Genomic DNA, 5,336 nt, shown 5'->3' with positions numbered 1-5,336 from the left:
TGCCATATCGTTGGAGTTTATTGGTTTCTTCTCTAATGTGGTTTGCTTTATGTTGTTGTCAAATTTTGTGTTGTTGTATCCTCCATTAAAATTTACTTTTCTCTTTTTCTTGGAATGTGGTGGCTTCTCTGGCTTGGTTAACTTTGCTTTCTGCAAGTTCTCCATATATTGTTGACAGTTGGTTTCCAAAGGGTGATGTGTTTAACAATCGTTTTTAACGCTAATCCACATTAAATTTCTGCTCCGGTTTCCTTGTGCAACTGTGAGAGAGTTCTCAGTTGTTGTGTTGGTTGTTGTTGTCCGTTTGTGTGAGTGTGTGTTTCTGTCATGCGAGTGTGTGTTTCGTCAAGATTTTTGTTGTTGTCTGTTTGTGCGGGTGTGCAAGCTAGTCTCGCAGGTTTCTTTATTCAATTGCCGCTTGCTTGCTTCCTCACTTGTGTCTGTTGTGGCGTGTGTGCGAGTGTTCTCTGCTATTGTTTGCTTGCTCCCAAACCACTTACAATGCGATAATGGCACCGAATACGTCAAAAATGCTTTCCAACAATTTTGTGCTACCAATGGCATTGCCTTCTGTCACTCTTGTCCCTATACATCTCCTCAAAATGGCAAATCTGAACGAATGATACGGACCACTAACGATGTTATTCGTTCCCTCCTTTTCCGTGCTTCCCTTCCCCCATCTTTTTGGGTTGAAGCCCTTCACATGGCCGCCTACCTTCTTAACATTCACCCCATAAAATGTCTCCGCTACCTTACTCCCATTCATCGCCTTTAGAACCGCTCCCCATTTTATTATCACTTACGTACTTTCGGATGCCTTTGTTACCCTAATGTTAGCGTGACCATGCCTCACAAAACCAGTCCTCGCTCCACTCCTTGCATTTTCCCCGGGTATCCACCCAACTGTAATAGCCCTATTTTTAATAGCGTTTATTAAATGTTGATTATATTTATTAACTTAATTATGTTTCGGAAATCTTATTTTATGTGAGTTGTGGAATGTGATTTCTATTTGTCGTGTTTTTAATGTAATTATTTATTTAATTATATGAGATTATTATTATTATTTTATATTTTGGATTCTAACTAGCAATTTGTTGAGTAGTATTTTTCCAAAGGAAAAATCCCAAACCTTTGTCGGTCTCACCCTCTTTCTTGTTGGTCGGTTAGATTAACCCAAATAAACCCCCCCTCCTGTCGGTTATTTAGAAAACTAAAACCCCCAAAACATTTTCTTTCTCTCTCTTCCCGTGTGAAAACCCCGAAACCCCAATTAAACCCCCAAACCCCTTACTTTCTCTCTCGTCACCTACTCTCTGCTCCACCGGAGCTCCACCCTCCTGCCTCGCCGATGTTTTCCGAGGCTGTCGAAGACCTGACGCTACACTTCGCAGCCCCTGTCCCTCTCTCTCTCGTGTGTGGTGTTGTTCGTGTTTGCTGCTGCCCTGCACCGCACCGCCAGTTTGCCGCCTTGACGGACTCGCGTCGCACCACGATTCGTTGGCTTCGCCGGAGCTCACCTCCCTTCCGGACATCGCTGTCGATGCTTAGCCGTTTCCCCGATGCTCATCCACCTCACCCAAACTCTCTGCCCTTCCTTTGTTCTTCTTCGCTGCTCACATGAGCAGAGGTACTAACCCCTCTGATCCTTCCTTTGAATTATGATAATGGTTGATAATTTGATAGTAAAATGTGGTTGTTGATTATGTGGTATTGATGGGGATGAATTATTGTTGTTGGTGAATTTGTATATTGAATTGGATTGTGTTTATATTGATTGATTTTATAAATAGAGTATCATTATATTGTTGTAAGTGGGTAGTGCGAAATGCATATTGGTTATGGACCCATACTTGGTTGATAAATTAGATTGATGATAATGTTAGTTTTGTAGAAGATAGTAAATATATGTTCTTGAACTAGTTTAATAAGCCATGTTAGTTTAGCATGATTAATGGAAGTTATTTAGCTATGTTGGGTAGTAAGGAAATCTAATTGAATTGTGTGTTCGATTAGAGGTTGTCATTTGAATAAGTAGAGGAGTTCATACTAAGAAGAACCAGAAATGATTTATGATATTACTTGATATCATTAAAGTGAAACCATGACCGAGTTATGGACTTGAAGAGTTATTCAAAGTGCGGTGATTATTCTTAGAAGCTTATTGGTTTAGAATTGATTATGATAGTTTTATTGTCTCCTAATCAAAGAGGTGTAATTAGACTCGTGAAACATTTATATATAAGGAATTTGATTGAGTTAGTTTTATATAATTAAACTTGAGGAGAAATACTTGTTAATAGTTAATGGTTAAAGAATTGGAATGTTGTGAGCTATTAAGAGTTAATCTATATAACTTGGTTCTAATGATAATAGAAAGTTGTTAATCCTTAAATAATATTCATATTATCAATTAGAATAGTACGTTGTTCGAGTTCATTGTTAATTATAATATATAAGTCCTGGTTTTGGCTTAAATGGTCTTTATTAGCGTTTAAAGGCGACTTGAGTACCAGATTGATATAGTAATGAAATTATGTTGTTGATTTTGTTTATGTGATACATGAAAGTTGTTTCTACGTTGTTCATGGAAGTTCACTGAACTGTGGAAGGTGGCATACCTAATGTATAATTAGAATTCTAATTGTACATTATCATTTTGTTAAGGTATATACTATATTAATAAGTTGATTGATGTGGTAAGTGTGTGATAGTGTTCTACTTATAACTAAATGTTCTAGCATTGGTTGGGTGTAATTCTATAAGTTAGTTATATGAAAATCTGACTAGAGTTATCAATGATACAATGGGGAATAATAGTTTGAGTAGACTGTTTAAATGGGTCAACCTAATTAATAACCTCACATGAAGTCAAAGAAAGGATTAACTAAGTATTATAATAATATGAAGAGTATGAAAGTTAGATTACTTAACTATGGAGTAGATCGGTGAAAATGTGTTTGATAAAGTATTTTAATTGGATAGCTATAAATAGAATAATATAATGAAGTGATGTTGATTGATTAGAATTCGGAGGACTAAGTTGGTTTATGAGATTACTTAAGTAAATGCAAGTTTGTGCATTAATTTAAAGTAGTTTTAGTTACACAATGAAATGACTTCTAATTAGAAGGGAATATGACTCGCTATACCTAGTAAGAATATGATCCACTAATGGTTGGTATTGGAATCGAACTTACGAGATATCATTTCCCATATTCGATTAGGTCTAATCGACCTTTGTTTCATGAATCTCGAGTAGTGGAATCTACGCTAACTCTCCTTAGTTAATTCTAAGAGAGAGACTTATTGTAATTGTTGATGGTGTTTGATAACGGTTATTATCATTATTGAGATGAGTCTACATAGATATCGGTGAAGTGAAAAAGAATATGAACTATCTATATGCAAAAGTATGTGATGTGTGGAATCGGGTTAGTAACTCTCGCTAGTTAATTCTAGCTGAGAGACCTATTGTCACTAGGTTGGGTATTTTACAGAATATGATTGGTTACTTGTTGGTAAGTATGTTTTGTAATTGTAATTGAGTTGAATCGAAATGCATAACTATATTGGCTCGAAATACTTAAGTGATTATAACTCTCTAAGAGAAAGCCTTGCTTGTTGTTCAATGATTACTATAACTATGGAATAGTTCTAAGAATGGCGATTGAGTTATGACAATAATCGAAAGGAAGCTGAAAGGGGAAAGTAGCCTCGTCTGAGTCGACGGATGAGGTGACATGAACAGTGCCCCATGGACTGTGAAACTTGGGGGCCCCACAGGGAAACTTGCCCATTGCTCTGTGGGGCGATAATCGGGCGTTATATCAGGTAATGTGAAACCTGTGGATGGCTGATGAAATCAGCGGAAAAATGTACTCCGGACTAGTCGCGGTTATTGGCCAAAAGTAAAGCGAATGGTTGGGTGACGACCCCCACTATCGGAGTGTAAGCTTTGTCTCCTCCGCCGCGTTCTCTTTCCCCCTGGTTAAAAGGAATGTTATTTCAAAGTATGAAAGTTATATCGATAGTGGATTCCCGATAAGGAATCGTATCGTGGTAAGTTGTTTCGATATCGGATTCCCGATAAGGAATCATATGAGGTAAGTAATGAATGTTTATTCAGTATATGAATATGAATATTGATATTGATTTCCTGATAAGGAGGCATATCATGGTAAGTGATACTAACGTTAGATTTCTGATGAGGAATCGTATCTTGTTATGTGGATTCCCGATAAGGAATCATATCTCGTTATTGGATTCCCGATAGGGAATCGTTATGATGAAAGTTGTTATGTCATTTATTGTCTGATAAGGGTTTATGTACGACAGTATAAGGGAATGATTGATAGAGTATGAAAACATAAGTTTAGATTTCTGATAAGAAATCAATTAAAGGAAGTAAAGTTTATTACTTATATCAAAGTTGGTGACCTCATATTCCTACTATGGAATCGTGGTAAGTTAAAAGGTTGATCAAATGAGAATATATGAAACGTATCATTGTTAGGAGTCACCTTAGCGTGTTTGCTACTATGTGATTAATGATGTATTATGAAATGTGGAACTAGAAATATAATATGTATGTTCAACAAGATTATTGCTGCTAAGCATGCTATGATGGATGTGATTGTTGAACTTATGTTGACTGCTGAGTCGTTTTTAAGTAAAAGCCACCAAAGCATGTGTTAAGCTTATTTATGGGTTAGTACTCAGCTTTGCTGATGTGTGTACGTTGTTTTGTCATTTATGTGGCCTGTCACTTGGTGGGTGGCAGTTATATGTTCCAGGTTGAAGCCGTGAGTTATTCTTTTGCAAGCTGAAGCGGATACGAGATGGTGCAGTATTATATATGTTACTGAAGTGAGGACGCTCCACTTTAATAGTTAATCGTTTATTTTCTATAATCTATTTCTTCATTTAAGAGTCGTTAGTGCTCCTGATTCTCTGTTTGGTTGTTGCTCCGCGAAAGCGTTGAGGTTGATGAGCTTTGGGATTTGAAAATATTTTATTTATTGAAATTGTAACAGGTTCATATTATTTTTCACTTTAGTGTTGTCCTATTTTCAAAGGAAATTCTGCCGGATTTTCTGTAGAAATTTATGGGAATAAAGTCTGAGAATCAGAGCATAGTTGCAATAGTTAATTATTTTGAAGAGAGTTAGCAATTGAGTTCCATACTCTCCGATGTAGTTTGGTGAGTGTGATGGTAATAGTTCGGGTTATCTCGACCAAAGTCTCTTTCGCTGTGCTTAATCCTCTGTAAGCTGGTCGGGAGAATTCGGGCTGTTACACCAACCATCATGGATATCGGTGCCTCGATCTCTCCA

The 5,336-nt window shown here is 36.9% G+C and overlaps 1 long non-coding RNA gene across 1 annotated transcript; it reads left to right on the top strand.

The window, feature by feature from the left end:
• The first annotated feature begins 1,213 nt into the window (after positions 1–1,213).
• Positions 1,214–5,053, top strand: LOC130590084 (uncharacterized). Its single transcript, XR_008967682.1, has 2 exons — positions 1,214–1,630; positions 4,784–5,053. It is a non-coding gene; the product is annotated as an uncharacterized LOC130590084 (long non-coding RNA).
• The last annotated feature ends 283 nt before the right edge of the window (positions 5,054–5,336 follow it).

The sequence above is a fragment of the Beta vulgaris genome, chromosome 9, assembly GCF_026745355.1.
Source record: "Beta vulgaris subsp. vulgaris cultivar EL10 chromosome 9, EL10.2, whole genome shotgun sequence".
Lineage (NCBI taxonomy): Eukaryota > Viridiplantae > Streptophyta > Magnoliopsida > Caryophyllales > Amaranthaceae > Beta > Beta vulgaris.
The sequence above is the reverse complement of the archived record's forward strand: the minus strand, read 5'-3'. Positions and strand labels throughout refer to the sequence as shown.